This window comes from Macaca mulatta, chromosome 11, assembly GCF_049350105.2.
Source record: "Macaca mulatta isolate MMU2019108-1 chromosome 11, T2T-MMU8v2.0, whole genome shotgun sequence".
In the NCBI taxonomy this organism is placed as follows: Eukaryota; Metazoa; Chordata; class Mammalia; order Primates; family Cercopithecidae; genus Macaca; species Macaca mulatta.
This window is the reverse complement of record NC_133416.1, coordinates 128,462,651-128,485,525: the sequence shown is the minus strand read 5'-3', so window position 1 is coordinate 128,485,525 and position 22,875 is coordinate 128,462,651. Positions and strand designations below refer to the sequence as shown.

Below are 22,875 nucleotides of genomic sequence, written 5' to 3'. Positions count from 1 at the left end.
ACTGCACTCCAGCCTGGGTGACAGACTGAGATCCCATCAAGGAAGGAAGGAGGGAGGGCAGGAGGGAGGACAGAGGAAACAAAGGAAAGTAGGAAAGAAGCCAGGAAGGAAGGAAGGAGGGAAGGAAAGAAGGAAGGAGTAATTCCTAAGAAACAGACACAAGAAGAGATGGCCTTTCTGAAATGACATGCTCTACATGGCAGAGCAGAATGATGGAAAGAACTTGGTGTGAACTGCTGAGTTAACTAACCCAGGAGCCACCCTACCTTGGGACTCTCTCTTGCTCTTTTTCTCTCTTTCTCTCTGAAATATTATTTAAGCCATTTTAACTGGGCTTTCATTTACTCACAGCCAAAGAATTCTGTGATGATCAGAAGACTGACCACAGCATCCCTGCAGTACGGAGCCAGGTAAACATCCTCCTGCTGGAGGCAACCTGCCTGGGCGCTGGGATCAGTCGCAGATGCAGCACACAATGGGCCACCCACCCTGGCATCTTTCCTGTGGTGTCCGTTCCCTGGCATCTTCCTGGTCATCGACAGGTCCTGGAATAAGGTACTGGAATGTGGCTCAGGTGTCTACTACCTTATAGACCCAAAGCTTCAGTTCCCTTCCATTTTCTCCTTCCCCTTGAGAGTTCTGGCAGCTTCTCCTTTAGTCCAACTAACACAGAAGAGATGCTCTCATTCAAATAATGGGGGGGTTGACTGCCTCGAACTAGCTCCTTCCTTCCTTCCTTCCTTCCCTCCTTCCCTCCTTCCTTCCTTCCTTCCTTCCTTCCTTCCTTCCTTCCTTCCTTCCTTCCTTCCTTCCTCCTTCCCCCCTCTCTCTCTCTTTCTTTTTTGAGACAAGATCTTACTTTGTCATCCAGGTTAGAATGCAGTGGCATCATCGTAGGTCACTGCAGCCTAGACCTCCAGGGCTCAAGCGATCCTCCTGCCTCAGCCTTGCAGTAGCTGGGACTATAGGCATGCACCCCCACACTGGGCTAATTTTTGTATTTTTGGGAGAGATGGGGTTTCATCATGTTGCAGGGCTCAAGAAATTTGTCTGCCTCAGCCTCCCAAAGTGCTGGGATTGTGGGCGTGAGCCACTGTGCCTGGCCCAGAATTTCATTTCTTTTAAAGGCTGAATAATATTCTGCTGTACAGATATTCTACATTTTGTTTATCTATTAATCTGTTGATGAACATTTAGTTTCTTTCCACTTTTTTGGCTACTGTGGATAATGCTGATATAAACATGGTTCTACAGACTCCTGTTCATGTTCCTGCTTTCAATTCTTTGTGGGGATATAGCCTGTAGTAGAATTGCTGGGTCGTGTGGTAATTCTGTGTTTAAGTTTTTGAGGAAACAAGTTTTGTTTTTTCTTTTTTCTTCTAACACAAAGAGCACTTCCCCTGTGTTTTTATGTAATCTCCCAGGATAGCCACACGTGCCTGACAGCATCTCCTTTTTAACCCAAAAGCTAAATACATCACCCTTGGAAGGGGAGATATCTTCCTTGTATCAGCGAGTCACCGCCTCTCTTGCTAAAGCAGAAATAAAAATTATTAATTTAATTCCAGCTGGGCGCAGTGGCTCATGCCTGTAATCCCAACATTTAGGGAGGCCAAGGCAGGCAGATCATCTGAGGTCAGGGGTTCGAGACCAGCCTAGCCAACATGGTGAAATCCCGTCTCTACTAAAAATACAAAAAATAACTGGGCAGGGTGGTAGGCACCTGTAGTCCCAGCTACTCAGAAGGCTGAGGCAGGGGGATCACTTGAATCTGGGAGGTGGAGGTTGCAGTGAGCCGAGATCACACCACTGCACTCCAGCCTAGGGAATGAGTGACACTCTGTCTTAAAAAAATAAACATAAAAATAAAAATGTAATTCCAACAGTGTGTTTTGCTACAGAGGATAGAGAGGGGAAGCAGAATACAGTTATGCTGAATAGTTGGACATTTAGGACATGAGACAAAAAACAGAAGCAGAGAGACTGAGGTAAGGAAGAGAGGAGCTGAGTTATGGGGCTTTGGCCTGAAGACCACCAGCCCCAAGACTCCCTTGAGTGATCCACAATAGAGAGTTCCTCCCTAGTCCTGGACTCCAGGAGGCCTGATTCATTTACAATGTGTCTTCTTGTTTTCTACGAGATCTTGTCTTCCATATTTCTCCCTGAGCATCCGCATAAGAAGCCCTAAGTGTGTAATTGTTCAAACGAACACAACTAAAACACAGTCTCATTCTTTGGTCCCCACCAAACTGACAGCACCTTCATGTCAATGACATTGACTCACTTGGGCCCACTCTGTTGAGCCAGTGACATGGCACTCATCAGAGTAGTCGTCTCAATCCAGCTACAGAGCTCCAAGCCAAATGGAGAAGCCAATGGAATGGGTAGGAACCAGGATTGTCACAAGGCTGGAGAATGGAGATGGTGACATGGGATAAAGCAGGTACAGCAAGCAGGATGTGAGGGCCAGAGCCAAGGGGTCTGCAGGTCAGGAGGATGAGCTCAGGATCGTTGGCAGCCCCGGGAAGAAGGCGTAGGGAGGGCACCTCGGCCCTAGGTTGGCTCTGAGTTGCCTACCTTGGCTCCTTCCTGCAGGTGGGTAACCTGCAGGAAGAGGAGAGGGGATGGTGATAGCCGGGCCTGGTGGCAGGTGCCTTTAATCCCAGCTACTTGGGAGGCTGAGGCAGAGAATTGCTTGAACCCAGGAGGCTGAGGTTACAATGAGCCGAGATTGTGCCACTGCACTCCAGGCTGGGCAACAGAGCGAGACTCCATCTCAAAAAAAAAAAAAAATGTTGAATATTGGATTATTGAACCTTGGCATAGAAGAGCTACTGTCCTTGTCTTCTAAGAGCTTATATCCTATTATTATTTTATTATTATTAACATATCATTATTAATAGCTGCAGTTCACTGAACATTATTACGTACCAGGCATGGTGCTTGTAATTAGTCATCTCATTGAATTCCCTTAAAGAAAATTAGGTAGTCAGAGACCTTTCTTCATGGATCACAACCTCAGGGGCATGTGGGATTTCAGAGATGTGTTTTGGGGAAAGAGGTATAATTATTCAACTTTCAGTTAATTAGCCACTTAGAGAAACTAAGTGGTAGGTGGGGTTGTAAAGGAAGACAAAGAACTGGGCAGGCAGATGCTAAGTGGGAGACTGTTCCAGGCGTAAGAGAAATGGGGGTGGGTATGAAAAAAAGCGAGCAAGAGAGAGAGCAGGAGAGAGCGCCAAGGGAAATTTGGTTTGACTGAATAAAAAGGCCAGTGAAAAGAGGGAGTTTTGGTAAGAGCTGTGCCATGGGCAGCGAGAAGCACAGAGATCTTGGGAGGCTGAGACGGGAAGATCACCTGAGCCAAGAGTTTATTTGTAAAGATGAGGTTTCACTATGTTGCCCAGGCTGGTCTCAAACTCCTGGGCTCAAGCAATCCTTCCATCTCGGCCTCCCAGAGTGGCAGGATTATAAGCGTGAGCCACCAGACCCAACCCCAGCTCTGCCATCTCTATGGTGTTACTCCCATGAACATGATCCAAAATGGTTCCCACCAGAACTGAATTCTAAAAACGCTGGAAGAACTTTGGGAGGCTGAGGCAGGTGGATCACGTGAGGTCAGGAGTTCGAGGCCCACCTGGCCTACATGGTGAAACCCTGTCTTTACTAAAAATACAAAAAATTAGCCGGGCATGGTGGTGCGTGCCTGTAATCCCAGCTACTTGGGAAGCTGAAGCAGGAGAATCGCTTGAACCTGGGAGGCAGAGGCTGCAGTGAGCCGAGATTGCACTACTACACTCCGGCCTGGGTGACAGAGCAAGACTCCATTTCAAAAAATAAATAAATAGGCTGGGTGCTGTGGCTTATGCCTGTAATCCCAACACTTTGGGAGGCCGAGGCGGACGGATCACAAGGTCAGGAGATCAAGACCATCCTGGCTAACACAGTGAAACCCCGTCTCTACTAAAAATACAAAAAAAAAAATTAGCCAGGCGTGATGGCGGGCGCCTGTAGTCCCAGCTACTTGGGAGGCTGAGGCAGGAGAATGGCGTAAGCCCGGGAGGCGGGGCTTGCAGTGAGCCGAGATTGCACCACTGCACTCCAGCCTGGGCGAAAGTGTGAGACTCCGTCTCAAAAACAAAACAAAACAAAACAAAACAAATAATAAAATAAATAAATAAATAAAAATAAAAAATAAAAAGCCTGGAAGAAGGAGGGAAGGAGAAAGGTGGGGCGTGGTCCTCCCTTGAAGGATGTGATCTTTCACTGCCACTTGCAGGTCACTGGCCAGAGCGTAGTCATGCGGTCACACGTACCTGCAGTAGAAGGTGGGAAATGCAGTCCTTATTCTGCTGACCATGTTCCCCACCGAAAATCAGGGATCCAGATATTGAAGACAACCAAAAATTCCTGCCACCAACACCCATGAAACAGTCCTCTGACCTGGGCTGAATGAGTAGCCTGTCCTACACATGCAATGAAATATTTGGGTTCCTAGCGGATCTGGGCAGCTCTGAGGCATATAACATAGCCCAGCCAGGAAAAGACTCCCAAAAGAGAATTTATTTGTCCAGGAATGTACAGGCAAAAAATGACCATTCTGTGTTTTTCCATGGGGTAGAGGCCCAACCAACCTCATGTGGTTTGTTCTGTCCAGCTCAGCACTGACAGAGGCTGGTGGGGGCTGGAGGAGGGTCTGAAAGTCCAGGGTCTCAGGTATGAACTATTGCTCTGATCAGCTGTGTCCTGTGGGCATATGCTGGGTTCCTACATGACCCAGAGGTCACTGATTTCACAAGATCTGCAAACAATCCAATATTCAAATATTTAACTATAGCAGAGATTGATGGATTTTTCTGTCATGCCCAACTTCCCCCTCTAGCTGCATCTGAAATCAACAGACCTTCATCTCCGTAGCTGTGGCTTATTGGACCATTCCCTGATTCACCAGCTGAACGAGAGTCATGCTCTCTTCTGAGGCTCCATCATACCTGGAATAGACATCTCTTGGTAGGACCATGCTTCCTATGTTCTCAGTTGATATGGCTCAGGTCGAGCTGTCCCCTTCCACAAGTCGCAGGGGTGGGTCCAGGACTCAGTCCTAGATAATCAAAGCACGATTTTCCCCTGGCTACTGTGCTTTGTTCAAGAGCAGGCACATGATTCAGGTTGGTCTAAGACAAGTTCTGGAATTTTGGCTAAAATCATTGAAAAAGTGTTGCTCTTTGAGTTGGAGTTGCTAAGCTGGCAGGATATAAGCCTAAAGTTCTTGGTGGCCATCATGCCAGCAGGGAATTAAGTTGACTCAGAAAAAACCAGAGGGAAATGATGGAGGGATTTCTGATAACATCATTTGGACACCCTGATCAAGCCATACCTGAAACCTCAACTAGATTTAGGAACCAATAACCTCCCTTTATTGCTTAAGCCAATTGGAGCAGGCACACCTAACACTTTTGACCAAGAGTCTAGGATAATCTAGCATCTCTATGTCCCTTCATAATGTGGCTTCTCATTTTGTATCTGATGTTGCAATATTCCTGAGCACATTTAATGCATCCTCCTTGGCTCCGAGAATTTTTTTTTTTTTTTTGATGGGGTCTATCTCTGTCGCCCAGGTTGGAGTGCAGTGGTGCGATCTCAGCTCACTGCAACCTCCACCTACCGGGTGCAAGTGATTCTTCTGCCTCAGCCTCCTGAATAGCTGGGACTACAGGTGCGTGCCACCATGCCTGGCTAATTTTAATATTTTTAGTAGAAACAGGGTTTCACCATGTTAGCCAGGCTGGTCTCAAACTCCTGACCTCAAGTGATCTACCCTCCTCAGCCTCCCAAAGTGCTGGGATTACAGGCATGAACCGTCTCCCCCAGCCGGCTATGAGATATTGAAACCAGAATTCCTCCTAGGTGCCAGGCACAACTCAGGTGTTTGGGGAATGCTTGGTGAATGAGTGGATGGATCGATGGATGGATGGACTGATGGATGGAAATAATTAAGATAATACACGTTCCTCCAGAATATCAAACCCTCAAATTGCAGCCTATGCTTCTCCAGGCCTTCCTCAGAATCCTTGCCTTCCCTTGCCCCATTGTTGTGTTCATTCACTGAGGTAATAAATGTTTATTGATCACTACAATGTGTGAGGCTCTGTGCCAGGGAGTGTGTGGCACAGTGGTGCAGCACCCGGGCTCTGGAGTCATACGGACCTGGATTTGAACCCCAGCTCTGCCCCTTCATCTTGGTGTGACCCTGGACAACTTGCTTAACATCTCTGAACCTTGATTTCTTCATCTGTAAAATGAACATCAGTGGTATTTTGCCCATATAGTTGTTGTGAGACTAACCAAGATAAAATGATCCCTTACTATGTGCTGTTTACAAATGTTAGCTGTAATTATGCTTTTGCTTTCCAATTTAACTAGCAGGTAGGTAGGTAAGTAGCGGGAGAGAGAGAGAGAAAGAGAAGGGGGAAACAGCAAAAATAAATGCATTTTTTTCTCTGATAATTTGTGGAAAATATACTTGTCTAGACCAGTGGTTCTCAACTAGGGGTGACTGTGTGCCCCAAGGACGTTTGGCAATGTCTGGACACATCTGAGTTGTCATGACTGAGGGAGTGCTACTAGCATCTGCAGCCAGGGATGCTGCTAATAAACAGGACAACCCCCATGACAAAGAAATGTCTGGTTCCAATGTGCACAGTAGCCAGGCAGAGTGGCTCACACCTGTAATCCCAGCACTTTAGGAGGCCGAGGCAGGAGGATAGCTTGGGTTCAGGAGTTCAAGACCAGCTTAAGCAATATAGGGAGACCCTGTCTCTACAAAAAAATAAGCCAGGCATGGTGGCGTGTGCCTGTAGTAGCAGCTACTTGAGAGGCTGAGGCGGGAGGATTGCTTCAGCCCAGTAGATTGAGGCTACAGCGAGCTGTGATTGTACCGCTGCACTCCAGCCTGGGCCATAGAGTGAAACCCTGTCTCAAAAACAATAACAACAAAAACAAAAACAAAAGTATCCACAGTGCCTAGGCTGAGGAATCCTGGTCTGTAATGCATTGACATCTCTGATATTAAGGGTCACAGTGCAAGGTGCAGTGTCTGGCACATAGTAGGTGCTCAATGAATGTTTGACAACCACATGAATGAATGAATCAATCAATCACAGAATGAATGAATCATCGAATGAATGAATGATTATCTAGTTCATTTGTCATTTGGCTGAGTGCCTGGGACAGGGCTGCATCCGAGCAACTGTTCAGTAAATAGGTATGGACAGGTTCCTGCAAAAGTCCCCCTCTGAAGCAGCTGGGGAGTGAGGTCCTGGTAGGGTAACACCCGGCCTCACAGCTGTGGTTCCAGGTCATGATAAATTGCTGTGGGAGGCCACAGAGCAGACAGCTCATCACACATTGTGATGGATTCATTGTCTTCTCTCGTGGCCCCCTTTATCTCAAACTCTCAGCAGAGGAGGGTTGAAAGGGGCTGAGCTGAGCGAGGACCTGTGGATTCTGCTCTTCAGGAAAAGGAGGGGAAAATGAGCCCAGACAGGATCATCGTTAACTGGCTCCAAGGTCAAGAGCCCGTTAGAATGTTAGAATTAGAGATGGGGGCAGGGATGCCGGTGGGACTCTCTTCATCACCACACCCTGTCTAATTCATTTATTTAACAAATATTTATTGAGTACCAGAGACTCTTCAGGCATATATGAGTTAACAAAACAGATGAAATCCCTACCCTGTTGGAATTTACATTTTAAAGAAGCAGGATGAACAATGGACACATAGGTCAGACATACTGTATTTGAGGGGTCCTGTGCACTAGGAGAAAAATCAGGTAGGGAGGGAAGATAAGGATGTTTGGGGTTGAGTTTTTCCATTGAGGTGAAATTCACATACCATGAAATTAATCATTTAAAAGTGAACAATTGGCCGGCGTGGTGGCTCAGGCCTGTAATCCCAATACTTTGGGAGGCTGAGGCAGGAGGATCACTTGATCCCAGGAGTTGGAGACCAACCTGGGCAACATGACAAGACCCCATCTCTACTTTTTTTAAGTGAACAATTGAGCGGCATTTAGTTCATTCACAATGTTATGTAACCACTATCTGTCTAGTTCCAGAACATTCTCATCACCCCAAAAGGAAACCCCATACCCATTAAGCAGTCCCTCTCCATTCCCTCTTCCTCCGGCCCCTGGTAACCACTGCTTTTCTTTCTCTGTATGGATTTGTCTGTCTTTGGGTATTTCACATAAATGGCATCATACACTATGTGGCCTTTTGTGACTAGCTCCATTCACAAGAAGCTCACCTTGTTTTCAAGGTTCATTCATGTGGTGGCATGTGCCTTTCATTCTTTTGTATGGCTGAGTAAAATGGAATTGCATGGACAGACCACATTTTGTTAATCCATTCGTCTGTTTAGAGACATCTGAGTTGTTGCCATCTTTGGCTATTGTAAACAGTGCTGCTGTGAACATTCAGGTTACAAGTATCTGTTTGAGGCCAGGCACGGTGGCTCACCCCAGCAGTCCTAGCACTTTGGGAGGCTGGGACGGGTGGATCACTTGAGGTCAGGAGTTCGAGACCAGCCTGGTCAACATGGTGAAACCCCATCTCTACTAAAAATAAAAATAAAAGTGGTACCTGTTTGAGTCCCTGTTTTCAATTCTTTGGGGGTAAAAACCTAAAAGTGGAACTGCTGGGTATATGGTAATTCTGTGTTTAACTTTTTTAGGAATGGCCAGTTTTCCACAGCAGCAGCACCATTTTACACTGCTATCAGTAATATGCAAATGTTCCAATTTCTTCATCTCCTCACCAATATTTGTTATTTTCCATTTTTAAAATAACAGTCATCCTAGTGATAGGAAGCGTGTGTCCTGTGGTTTTGATCTGTTTCCCTAATGCACATCATTACGTGGTGAGCATATTTTCATGTGCCCACTGCCCATGTGTGTATATCTTCTTAGATCATCCTTTGCTCACTTTTGACTCCGGTCATTTGTCCTTTTGTTACTGAGTTAAAAGCATGGGGTTAACTTATTTTTATTTTTATTTTTTTTATTTTTTATTTTTTGAGACAGTCTCACTCTGTCACCCAGACTGGAGTACAGTGGTGCAATCTCGGCTCACTGCAACCTCCACCTCCCAGATTCAAGTGATTCTCCTGCCTCAGCCTCCCAACTAGCTGGGACTACAGGCACCCGCCACCACACCCGCCTAATTTTTGTATTTTTAAGTAGAGACGGGGTTTCACCCTATTGGCTAGGCTGGTCTTGAACTCCTGACCTCGTGATCCTCCCCTGTTGGCCTCCCAAAGTGCTGGGATTACAGGCGTGAGCCACTGTGCCTGGTCTTTATTTTTATTTTTTGTGACAAGGTCTCGCTCTGTCACCCAGGCTGGAGTGCAGTGGTGCAATCACAGCTCACTGCAGCCTCAACCTCCTTCGCTCAAGCGATCCTCCCACCTCAGCCTCTTGTGTAGCTGGGACCACAGGCGCGCACTTCCACACTAGGCTAATTTTTGTATTTTCTACAGAGACTGGGTTTCACTATGTTGCCTAGGCTGTTCTTGAACTCCTGGGCTCAAGTGTCCTCCTGCCTCACCCTCCCACAGCTCTGGGATTACAGGTGTGAGCCATGATGCCCAGCCTGAATTTTTAAGTAGGGTGACCAGAAAAGACCTCCCTAAGATGATGACTTTTTTTTTTTTCTTTTGAGATGGAGTCTCGCTCTGTCGCCCAGGCTGGAGTGCAGTGGCGCAATCTCGGCTCACTGCAAGCTCTGCCTCCCGGGTTCACACCATTCTCCTGCCTCAGCCTCCCGAGTAGCTGGGACTACAGGCGCCCACCACCATGCCTGGCTAATTTTTTGTATTTTTAGTAGAGACCGTGTTAGCCAGGATGGTCTTGATCTCCTGACCTTGTGATCTGCCCGCCTCAGCCTCCCAAAGTACTGGGATTACAGGCGTGAGCCACAGCGCCTGGCCAGATGATGACTTTTAAGTGAAGACCTTAAGAAGGTGATGGGGGATGCCAAGGGGATAACTGAGAAGAGCATTCCAGGCAGAGAGGATGCCAGATGCAAAGACCCTGAGGTAAGTCACTTTCATTTGTCTGTAACTTGGTTTTCCTGTCTGCAAATGGGGAGGAATAAAACCATGAAGCATCACATCAAATGTTGGCAAATTATCAACACCTGGGCTCGCCCACAGCTCTTGCTCTTAAGCAACTTAATGTCTTAGAGCTTCCATTTGCTCACCTGTAAAATGGTGATAATAATTGTACCAACCTCACAGTGTTATCAAATTAAAAGAAATATGATTTGCCAGGGCTTGGCACACAGTAATGTTCAGAAATGCAGGGTTTGAACGCAGACCAGGAGGACTTCCAGTCCTGAGGGGTGATCACGGCTCACTGCAGCCTTGACCTCCCAGGCTCAGGTGATCCTCCCACCTCAGCCCCTCGAGTAGCTGAGACTACAGGCATGTGCCACCATGCCCAGCTAATTTTTGTATGTTTTGTAGAGACAGGTTTCACCATGTTGCCTAGGCTGGTCTCAAACTCTTAGGCTCAAGTGATGTGCCTGCCTTGGCCTCCCCAAGTGCTAGGATTACAGGTGTGAGCCACTGTTCCTGCCTGCCTCCCTCCCTCCCTCCCTCCCTCCCTCCCTCCCTTCCTTCCTTCCTTCCTTCCTTCCTTCCTTCCTTCCTTCCCTCCCTCCTTCCTTTCTTTTTCTTGAGTTAGAATCTCACTCTGTCTCCCAGGCTGGAGTGCAGTGGCACAATCATGGCTCACTGCAGCCTTGAACTCCTCGATTCAAGCGATCCTCCTGCCTCAGTCTCCCAAATTGGGATTACGGGCATGAGCCACTGCACCCAGCTCAGTTCCCCTCATTTCTAGGGGAGAGTCTGAAGGGTTTCATGGTATGGGGGCCTGTGGTCCATCCTGACTGGTACCCTGTACATACACGTGTCTGCCCAGCAAATACCATTCGGGGAAATAAAAAAACACAAGATCTATCTTTTTCAACACAAGTTACCATGGTGTTTTGCTTTGTCTTGTTTTTTGGTGGCAAATAGATTGTGGGCCTTGGGGTCTCAAGTGAGTGCTCAGATCCCAGCTTCCGAGAAATTCCAGTCAGCTATTTAAAACGCCGAGCAGAGCCTGGTGAGAGTGAAACCACAACCCACTAGTTTCCAGCCCTTATTTTTCTCCCTCTAGAAAGAACTAGGAATCAGGAATCTCAAATTCGAGCCATCACTTTGTCCAAAGCTAACTCTGTGACCTTGAGCAAATCCCTTCCCCTCTCTGCCTCAGTTTCCCAGGAATCCCTCTGTAAAGACCTTTTCCTCTCTGTAACCATGGTGGTGCTGCTACTGACCAGCAGAGGGCAGTGTTGCACCAACATTCTCTATGGATCTGCGTTACTTTTGCCTGACCTTGGACAGGAACATTGAAATCATTAATTAGTGGTTTGTGTCATTCTCTTTTTCAAAAAGCCTTATTTTATCCTCAGTGCATAGTCAGAACAAGGTCTTGCCACAGTGTACAGATGAGGAAGCAGAGCCTCAGAAGCATAAGAAACTTAATTACTGGTAATTTTAGTCATAACACATCCTAAATTTAGACTCTCAGAATGGTATGAACCCATTGCTGTATGTATGAGCAGCAAAGCATTGGTAATCCATTACCTGCTTTATGCATCATGAAGCACTTTCTGATCCTCAATATCGACAATTCTCATCTTATTCTCCTCCAGTTTGTAAATGAGCAAACTGTGGCTTCTAGAGGCTGTATCATTTGGCTTAGCTTTTTTTTTTTTTTTTTTTTAGAGACAAGGTCTCGCTATGTTGCCCAGGATGGCCTCAAACTCCTGGCTTCAAGTGACCCTCCCACCTCAGCCTCACGAGTAGCTGGGATTACAAGTGTGAGCCATTGCACTCGGCACCAGCATATTCACAATCAGTTCCATCTTAGAGGCTGTTTGGTGGACTCCCAGAAATATTAGCTTAAAAGTGGCAGAGCCTGGCATTTTGCAGTTTTTATGTGATGAAATGTACTGAGTTCTCATACAAATATTGCTCCTTGTTTTGCAAAAGGAATTAGGCCCCTTTCCCCGTCTCAGCAGCTGACCCATTATTAGCAATCCCCTAGGGAACTGGAATAGCTTTAGATCAACAGTGGTTCTCAAAAGAGACTATCAAATGACACACTTGTCCCCAGCTCCAGATTCCGATATCCACACCCCAAACATCCAATCACTGCTTTTCCTAGTCTTTTGATGGTTTTTGTTTTTGGTTTCAGTTTTTGGTTTTTAGTGTTTTTCTGAGACAAAGTCTGGCTCTGTTGCCCGGGCTGGAGTGCAGTGGTGCCATCTCGGCTCACTGCAACCTCCACCTCCCAGGTTCAAGCTATCCTCCTGCCTCAACTTCCCACCATACCTAGATAATTTTTGTAATTTAAATAGAGGTGGGGTTTCACCATGTAGGCCAATCTGGTCTCAAACTCTTTTTTTTTTTTTGGACAGAGTCTCACTTTGTTTACCGAGCCAGAGTGCAGTGGTGTGATCCCGGCTCACTGCAGCCTTTACCTCCCAGGTTCAAGCGATTCTCTGGCCTCAGCCTCCTGAGTAACTGGGATAACAGGTGCACACCACCTTGCCTGGCTAATTTTTATATTTTTAATATAGATGGGGTTTTACCATGTTGGCTAGGCTGGTCTCGAACTCCGGACCTCAAGTGATCCACCACCTCGGTCTCCCAAAGTGCTGGGATTACAGGCGTGAGCCACCGCGCCCAGCCTAAGTTTTGTATTTTTAGTAAAGACGGGGTTTTGTCATGTTGGCCAGGCTGGTCTCGAACTGTTATTCTCAAGTTATCCACCTGCCTCGGCCTCCCAAAGTGTTGGGATTACAGGCGTAAGCCACCGTGCCTGGCCTTCTGCTTGATCAATTCTGCTGTTAAGACTCTGATGCAGGGACAGGGGGCGGAGCTGGAGGGGGTGGTTCGGCGTGGGGGCCGTTGGCTCCAGACAAATAAACATGGAGTCCATCTTCCACGAGAAACAAGAAGGCTCACTTTGTGCTCAACATTGCCTGAATAATTTATTGCAAGGAGAATATTTTAGCCCTGTGGAATTATCCTCAGTTGCACATCAGCTGGATGAGGAGGAGAGGATGAGAATGGCAGAAGGAGGAGTTACTAGTGAAGATTATTGCACGTTTTTACAGCAGCCTTCTGGAAATATGACAGTGGTTTTTTCTCTATTCAGGTTATAAGCAATGCCTTGAAAGTTTGGGGTTTAGAACTAATCCTGTTCAACAGTCCAGAGTATCAGAGGCTCAGGATCAATCCTATAAATGAAAGATCATTTATATGCAATTATAAGGAATTCTGGTTTACAGTTAGAAAATTAGGAAAACAGTGGTTTAACTTGAATTCTCTCTTGACGGGTCCAGAATTAGTATCAGATACATATCTTGCACTTTTCTTGGCTCAATTACAACAGGAAGGTTATTCTGTGTTTGTTGTTAAGGGTGACCTGCCAGATTGCGAAGCTGACCAACTCCTGCAGATGATCAGGGCCCAACAGATGCACCGACCAAAACCTATTGGAGAAGAATTAGCACAACTGAAAGAGCAAAGAGTCCATAAAACAGACCTGGAACGAGTGTTAGAAGCAAATGATGGCTCAGCAATGTTAGACGAAGATGAGGAGGATTTGCAGAGGGCTCTGGCACTAAGTTGCCAGGAAATTGACATGGAAGATGAGGAAGCAGATCTCCGCAGGGCCATTCAGCTAAGTATGCAAGTTCCAGAAATATATCTCAAGATATTCCACGGACATCAGGTACAAATCTTACTTCAGAAGAGCCTTGGAAGAGACGAGAAGCCTACTTTGAAAAACAGCAGCAAACGCAGCAACAGCAGAAGCAGCAGCAGCAGCAGGAGCAGCAGGGGGACCTATCAGGACAGAGTTCACATCCATGTGAAAGGCCAACCACCAGTTCAGGAGCACTTGGGAGTGATCTAGGCGATGCTATGGGTGAAGAAGACATGCTTCAGGCAGCTGTGACCATGTCTTTAGAAACGGTCAGAAATGATTTGAAAACACAAGGAAAAAAAATAATACCTTTAAAAAATAATTTAGATATTCATACTTTCCAACATTATCCTGTGTGATTACAGCATAGGGTCCACTTTGGTAATGTGTCAAAGAGATGAGGAAATAAGACTTTTAGTGGTTTGCAAAAAAAATGATGAGAAAGTAGAACAATGCGTCAGTTGTAGGACTAAATAATGATCTTCCAAATATTAGCCAAAGAGGCATTCAGCAATTAAAGACATTTAAAATAATTTTCTAAATGTTTCTTTTTCTTTTTTGAGTGTGCAATATCTAACATGTCTAAAATTAGGGCATTTTTCTTGGATCTTTTTGCAGACCAGCTAATTACCTCTTGCCTCAGGCTTTTTCCATATAGTTAGTTTTCTTTTTCTCTCTTGTAGATAATTTGGCTCACATCATCTAATAGTGGCTTTCATTTCTTATTAACCAAATTAACCTTTCAGGAAAGTATCTCTAGTCCGTATTGATAATAGTAACGGTTCTAGAAGGATAAACGGTTCTCCCTTCAACTGTATACTGTGTGCTCCAGTGTTTTCTTGTGTTATTTTCTCTGATCACAACTTTTCTGCGACCTGGTTTTCATTATTTTTCCTCAATTCTTTGGAAAGATGGTAATGTTTTCTGAGGTCTAGCGTTTTAAGCCCTACGATGGGATCATTATTTCATGACTGGTGCATTCCTAAACTCTGAAATCAGCCCTGCACAAGTACTTGAGAATAAATGAGCATAAAAAAAAAAGACTCTGATGCATTCTTCAGTATGTCAATTTCATTTTCAACTCTAGAATTTCTGCTTGACTCTTTTTAATTATTTCTATCTCCTTGTTACATTCATCTGATGGAAAATCTGAATTCCTTCTCTGTGTTGTCTTGAATTTCTTTGAGTTTCCTCAATACAGCTCTTTCAAATTGTCTACCTGAAAGGTTGCCTATTTCTGTTTCTGCAGGGTTGGTCCCTGGTGCCTTATTCAGTTTGGTGAGGTCATGTTTTCCTGCGTGGTGTTGATGCTTACAGATATTCATCAGTGTCTGAGCAGTGAAGAGTTAGGCATTTATTGTAGTCTTCACAGTCTGGGCTTGTTTGTGCCTGTGATTCTTGGGAAGGCTTTCCAGGTATTCAAAGGAACTTGAACCCCAAACCCAATAACACTGTGGTTCTTGCGGACTCCTAAAGGTACCGCTTTAGTGGTCCTGGATAAGATCCGGAAGAATTCTCTGCATTACCAGGCAGAGGTTCTTGTTCTTTTCCCTTACTTTCTTCCAAACAAACGGAGTCTCTCCCTCTCTTTCCGAGCTAGGCCTCTTGCCTGGGGGTGGAAGGACACAAGAACCCCTGTGGCCATCACCACCGGGACTGCATTGGTTCAGACCTGAAGCAGCCCAGCACTGGGTCTCACCTAAGGTCTGCTAGAAATGCTACCTGACCACCACCTGAGTTCACTCAAGGGCCTGGGGCTCTACAATCAGCAAATAGCAAACCCAGCCAGGGTATTGTCGCTCCCTTCAGGGCAGTGAGTTCCCCTAGGCTCTGGGTGGGTCCAGAGATGCTGTCTGGGAGCCAGGGATTGGAGTCATAAACCATTCTATAGATGTACTAAGATAGAATGGAATTCTATAGACGTACTATTCCACTGCAGCTAAGCTGGCACTCAAACCGCAAGGCAAAGTCCTTCCCACTCTTCACTTCCCTTTCCTCAGTCAGAGGAACCTCTCCTCGTGGCCACCACTACCACCAGCCTACAAGGAGTTCTGCCAGGCCACTGCTGATGTTCACTTAAAGCCCCAGGGCTCTTCAGGCAGCCTGTGATGAATGCTATCAGGCCTGTGACTCATCCTTCAGGGCAGTGGGCTCCCCTTGGCCCAGGGCAAGTCCGCAAATGCTGACCAACAGCCTAGGCCTGTACTCAGGGACCCCAAAAGGCTGCTTGGTGCTCCACCCGACTGTGGCTGAGCTGGTACCTAAGGGGCAAAACAGGTCCCATTTACTCTTCCTCCTGCTTTTCTCGAACAGAAGGCATCTTTCACTGTAGCCGCCACAGCTGGGAATGTGCTGGGTCACACCTGAAGCCAGCATGTCTCAGAGCCCAGTGCCCACCGGTGGACAGGAAGTAGGATTTAGTGGTGAGTGTTAAGAAGCGGCAGCACAATGGAAGCCCTCATGAGTGCAGGGCCCACTACTTGTCCAGAGGGCCACAATGGGGATGTACTCGTGAGACGTACACACATCTCAGATGAGCCACTTCTCAGCCACCGTGTCTTCAAATTCATCTTCATTGACCTTGGTGAAGCCCCACTTCTGTGAGATGTGGATCTTCTGGCGGCCAGGGAACTTGAACTTGGCTGTGAGCAGGGCCTTAACTACATGCTCCTTGTTCTCCGGGTTCAAGGCGGATGGACATGATAACTTGGCCAATGTGAACCCCAGCCACAGTGCCCTGGGGCTTTCCAAAAGCACCTTGCGTATCTGTTTGGAGCCTACACTGGGGTAGTGCAAGGTCAGACACGAACATCCATCTGAAGGGCCCGTCTCCAAGGTCCCTTAGAGCAGTCCATACAAGAAACAGGCTGCGTGCACCATCAAGGAAGCTGCTGTTTGCAGCCATTGCACACTGGACCCCCATGAGGCGAGGAACTCGGCCAGCTGAGTTGGCTGTAGATGCCCGCAGCATATTACCCGGCTATGGCTGTTGGTTATACAGGGCCCAGGGGCTCCTTCGTCAGCAGATGGTGAATGCTACCAGGTCTCTGCTGTGATGGGACAGCACTGAGTTCAATGTGAAGTCCCCACGTTGCTAGCTCTCCCTCTCCCATGTGCACAGATCTGTCTGTGCCACATGGTCACTGCCAGGGGTGGGAGTGGGGGGTGGCCCAAGAACTCCCTTAGCTGCCCCAGCTAATGTCTCAGGAGGTTGTGTGCCTCTGATTTCACAGTCCACTGGTTGTGAGCCCAGCTCGGCACTCAGGTTTGCCTGTGAATTGCAGTCCTGATGGCCTAAACTGCCCCTCAAGTCTGCTAAGGGCCCCAGAGCACTCCAGCTCACAGTGGCAAGGCTTGCCAGAACTCAAGCTCCAACTGCCAGAATGGGCAATTCCGGTGAGTGCCAGTCCAAGTACTCCCTGTGTGAGCCAGTGTTAGCTAAGTACACTTGGATTCTGCTTTCTGCTGTGACAATGCGAAGTCTCACAATCACTGTGCTCTTCCTCTCCAAAGCACACCAATACTCCATGCCACGGGGCTGCTGCTGGGGGGTGGGGGATGGGTGGCGTCAGCAACTCAAGACTGTCTTTCCTGCCCTCTTCAACATCTCTTTCAGAGATACAAGGTTAAAACCGGGTACTGTGATTGCTCACCTGATTTTTGGTTCTTGCGATGGTTCTTTTTGTGTGTTGTTAGCTGTTAAAATTTGGTGTTCCTGTCAGGGGTCAAATGATCAAATGATGTAGGTTTTCTTTCCTTTTCTTTTCTTTTCTTTTTTCTTTTCTTTTCTTTCTTTTTTGAGACAGAGTCTTGCTCTGTCACCCAGGCTGGAGTGCAGTGGCGCGATCTGGGCTCACTGCAAGCTCCGCCTCCTGGGTTCATGCCATTGTCCTGCCTCAGCCTCCCAAGTAGCTGGGACTACAGGTGCCCGCCACCATACCCAGCTAATTTTTTTGTATTTTTAGTAGAGACGGGGTTTCACCGTGTTAGCCAGGATGGTTTCAATCTCCTGACCTCGCGATCCGCCCGCCTTAGCCTCCCAAAGTGCTGGGATTACAGGCGTGAGCCTCCCCGCCCGGCCAAATGGTGTTGGCTTCTATTCAGCCATCCTGCTCCACCCTCTGTGACTTTTTTTTTTTTTAATTGAAAGGCACAGGCAAAGTTTGGTGCTGGTGGTGGTAGACAGAATAGTGATTATTAGCAGAAAAAGAAAAGAGCTCCAGGATGCTGTCTATATTTAATATGCAGGCCTGCCTCCTGGCTGGATCATATTGATGGTTCAGGTAGAGGGACAGGGTCGCCATATCCCCCCCAACTGCTCCATGTCATCAGACCTCTGGCTTCTCACGCGGCCCAGGTACATGGGACTCTGATTTTTCTTTTCTTTCTTTCTTTCTTTCTTTTTCTTTTTCTTTTCTTTTCTTTCTTTCTTTTTTTTTTTTTTTTTTGAGACAGAGTCTCACTCTGTCACCCAGGCTGGAGTGCAGTGGTGCCATCATGGCTCACTGCAATCTGCATCTCTGGGTTCAAGTGATTCTCCTGCCTCAGCCTCCCAGGTAGCTGGGATTACAGGCACATGCCATCATGCCCAGCTAATTTTTGTATTTTTGCAGAGGTGGGGTTTCACCATGTTGGCCAGGCTGTTCTTGAACTCCTGACCTCAGGTGATCCACCTGCCTCAGTCTATCAAAATGCTGGGATTATAGACATGAGCCATCATGCTCAGCCAGGACTCTGTCATTTCACTGTGCAGTCCTACAGACCTTCTCTTTCATCTGTACCTGTTTCACTAGCCAGGGCACCAGTCTCCTGAGGACTGCCTAGGTAAATGCCCGGATTAATTTGCTCCTCTAAGACATTTATAGACATTCTCTGTGGACAGATCATACACTCAGCAAAGAGCAGCAAACAGGTCTTAGCACCCTGTGAACCTGATACTGGGAGGGGCCCCACACCCTCTCATATCACCCTCATTTAGTCTTATTTATACAAGTAGCAAATTTAGGACTCAAGATCTGCCCTGTATCGATGTCTTTCTAGGCATTTCGTTGTCTGAAGTTTGTTATTTCTCCGGAAGAGATCATGGGAATAATAGCGCCTGAGGTCTTCTGTCACAGCGTGGCATGTCAGGGTCTTTTCTACCTGAATGTCAGTTTTGCTGGATATAACATTCATGGCTTACAGTTTCTTTTCTTAAATATGTACTCCATTTTCCTCAGGTACAAAGTATTGCTCTCAAAAAGGTAGATTCTAATTTCTTTCCCTTACATGTCACTTCTGCTTTTTTGTCTAGAAGCCCAGAAATTTTTATTTTTTATTTAAAGCCCAGTATTGTACTAGAATATGACTAATAACTTGCATTAGTCATTCTGAATAAAAATTCCATGCACTCTTTTTTTTTAAATTTATTTTTGAGACAGAGTCTCATTCTGTCACCCAGGCTGGAGTGCAGTGGCATGATCTTGGCTCACTGCAGCCTCTGCCCCCTGGGTTCAAATGATTTTCCTGCCTCAGCCTTTGGAGAAGCTGACATTAAAGGTGCCTACCACTACACCGGGTAATTTTTGTATTTTTAGTAGAGATGGGGTTTCACCATGTTGGCCAGGTTGATCCACCTGCCTTGGCCTCCCAAAGTGATGGGATTACAGGCATGAGCCACCGCGCCCGGCCCATGCACTTTTTCAATAAGCAGAATCTTCCAGTAAAGGTATGCTGAATTCATGGATAACATACTCTGGTGTACCCAATAATCACTGGGCCAAGAATTGGCTTTTATTTTAGTTGCCTCTGTTCCATGTGACTGTCAGCAGATTCTTCTCTTTGCTGGATCTAAATGGACCTCGTTGGTAAAACTCTCAATTGAAAACACTTTATAGATTGATGAAAGTGAAGCCAGGGCTCTGTCAAGCCTTTGCTTTTTATGTTGTAGGAAGAGGGACTTGATTTCCCAGAGAAAGTCAAATCAGGGTCAGAATGACAAATTATTGGCTTTTTCTGTGTGTGGAGAAAGAGAAATTATAATAGATCTGAACAAGGTATTACACAAATGAGCCCAAAATGGGTCTGTATTGAATATCCAGTGCCACGAAACTAGAGATGAGTAGCAGAAGGAAAATGGGAAAATTCAAAAATGTGGAAGTTAACAACACTCTTTTTATTGAGGTAAAATATACACATATAATTTATCATCTTTACCTTTATTTATTTTTCTTTTTTTTATTTTTTATTTTTGAGACAGAGTCTCGGTCTGTCACCCAGCCTGGAGTGCAATGGCGCCATCTTGGCTCATGCAACCTCCGCCTCCCGGGTTCAAGTGATTCTCCTGCCTCAGCCTCCGGAGTAGCTGGGACTACAGGTGCCTGACATCACACCTGGCTAATTTTTGTATTTTTAGTAGAGATGGGGTTTCACCATGTTGGCCAGGCTGGTCTCAAACTCCTGACCTCAGGTGATCTGCCCGCCTCGGCCTCCCAAAGTGCTAGGATTACAGGCATGAGCCACTGTGCCTGGCTTTACCTTTTTTTTTTTTTTTCCTTGAAACAGGATCTCACTCTGTCACCCAGGCTGGGGTGCAGTGGCTTGATCATAGGCCACTGTAACCTTGCACTCCTGGGCTCAAGCAATCCTCCCACCTTGGCCTCCGAGAATGCTGAGATTATAGGTGTGAGCCACTGCGCCTGGCCATCTTTACCATTTTTAAGTGAAAATTGGTGGTAATAAATACAGTTATATATATTCTTTTTCCCCCTTGTATCTCCCTTTCCCTCTTCCCTTTGCTGGCTTCTGGTAACCATCAATCCACTCTCCATCTTCATGAGATCTGCTTATTTAGCTCCCACAAATGAGTAAGGACATGTGATATTTGTCTTTCTGTGCTCGGCTTGTTTCTCTTCATGTAATGGTCTCCAGGTCCATCCATGTTGCTGCATATGACAAGATGTCATTCTTTTGTATGGCTGAGTGTTTATATGCTACATCTTCTTTATCCTGGGATAAAGCAAGCCTCCTGCTTCACCCTCCTGAGTAGTTGGGGCTACAGGCACATGCCACCATGCCCAGGTAATTTTTTATGTTTTGTAGAAACAGAATTACATTGTGTTGTCCAAGCTTGTCCTGAACTGCTGGCCTCAAGTGATTCTTCCACCTTGGCCTCCCAGTGTGCTGGGATTACAGGCATGAGCCACTGACACCCAGCCATGTTGGCCATTTTAATGTCTGCTTTTGAGAAATATCTGTTCAGATCATTTGCCCATTTTTAAATTGGATTAATTGTTTTTTTTTGCTATTGAGTTGTTTGAGCCCCTTATATATTCTGGTTATCAATCCCTTTTGAGATGGTTTGCAAATATTTTCTCCTATCCAATGGGTTGTCTTGAAGTAGGAGGTGGGACTTGATGCCAGTGGCAGGGCTCAGACATCAGACCAGATTGAGGACTAGCTAAAACAGGAAGAGGCAAAAGCACCTCTCCATAAGACATGGCCACCATTGTGCCGTGTCAGTTTACCGTTGCCATGGCAATATCTGGAAGTTACTGCCCCCTTCCATGGCAACAACTCAACGACCTGGAAGTTACTACCCTTTTTCTAGAAATTTATGCATAATTCACCTCTTAATTTACATATAATTAAAAGTAGGTATAAATAGGACTGCAGAACTGCCCCTGAGCTGCTGCTCTGGGCACACTGCCTATGGGGTGGCCCTGCTGAACAGGGGGCAGTATCTCTGTTGCTGCTGTACACGGCTGCTTCAATGAAAGTTGCTGCCTAACACCACCAGCTCGCCCTTGAATTATTTCCTGGGCAAAGCCAAGAACCTTCCCGGGCTAATTTTGGGGTTCACCTGCCCTGTATCAGTCTCTTCACTTCATTTTTTCCCTTATATTTTCACTTGATGTAATTCCAACTGTCTATTTTTGCTTTGGTTGCCTGTGCTTTTGAGGTACTACACAAAAAATCTTTCCCTAGAGCAATGTCCTGGAACATTTTCAGAATGTTTTCTTCTAGTAGTTTCATAGTTTCAGATCTTAGATTAAGTCTTGCTGGGCTTGGTGGTGCAGATCTGTAATCTCAGAACTTTGGGAGGCCGAGGCGGAGGATTGCTTGAGTTCACGAGTTCAAGAACAGCCTAGGCAACATGGCAAAACCCCATCTCTACAAAAAATACAAAAATTAGCTGGGCATGGTGGTGTGTGGTACAGTCCCAGCTACTCGGGGGGCTGAGGCAGGAAGGTCACTGGATCCCGGGAAGGTTGAGGCTGTAATGAGCCAGGATAATGCCCCTGCACTCCAGCCTGGGTGACAGAGTGAGATCCTGCCTCCAAAAAGTTTTAAGTCTTTATTCCATTTTGATTTGATTGTTGTGTGTGGTGAGAGGCAAGAAATAGTTTAGTTTCATTCTTCTGCATATACTTATCCAGTTTCCCCAGCACTATTTAGTGAAAAGACTGACCTTTTCCCAGTGTATGTTCTTGGAACCTTTGTCAAAGATGAGTTAGTTGTAAGGCTGGGCGCAGTGGCTCATGCCTGTAATCCCAGCACTTTGGGAGGCTGAGGTGGGTGGATCACCTGAGGTCAGGACATGATGAAACCCTATCTCTACTAAAAATACAAAAATTAGCTGGGCATGATGGCACATGCCTGTAGTCCCAGAGGCTGAGGCAGGAGAATTGCTTGAACTTGGGAGGTGGAGGTTTCAGTGAGCTGAGATTGTGCCACTGCACTCCAGCCTGGGTGACAGAGCAAGAACACTCCATCTCAAAAAAAAAAAAAAAAAAAAAAAAAAAAATTAGTTGTAAATTCATATTCAAGGATTTATATCAGGATTCCCTATTCTGTACTATTCATCTATGTGGTCTGTTTTTATGCCAGTACCATGCTGTTTTGGTTACTATAGCTGTGTGGTATATTTTGAAGTCTGATAGTGTGATACATCCAGTTTTGTTCTTTTTGCTCAGGATTGCTTTGGTTATTTGAAGTCTTCTGTGGTTCCACATAAATTTTATATGTTTTTTATTTTTCTGTGAAGAATGTCATTGGTTTTGATAGGAATTGC

General features: G+C 46.2%; 1 non-coding gene and 1 pseudogene across 2 annotated transcripts in view; one reads left to right on the top strand and one right to left on the bottom strand.

The window, feature by feature from the left end:
• Positions 1–14,353, top strand: part of LOC114671088 (ataxin-3-like) — a 109,469-nt pseudogene extending 95,116 nt beyond the window's left edge. Inside the window, exons 7-10 of the transcript XR_003720994.2 lie at positions 352–555; positions 4,883–5,010; positions 9,943–10,096; positions 13,536–14,353. The product of XR_003720994.2 is annotated as an ataxin-3-like (transcript). The remainder of the gene's footprint in view (positions 1–351; positions 556–4,882; positions 5,011–9,942; positions 10,097–13,535) is intronic.
• Positions 14,354–16,646: 2,293 nt separating this feature from the next.
• On the bottom strand, positions 16,647–16,781 carry LOC114671181 (small nucleolar RNA SNORA70). The gene has a single exon (XR_003721068.1). It is a non-coding gene; the product is annotated as a small nucleolar RNA SNORA70 (small nucleolar RNA).
• Positions 16,782–22,875: the final 6,094 nt, after the last annotated feature.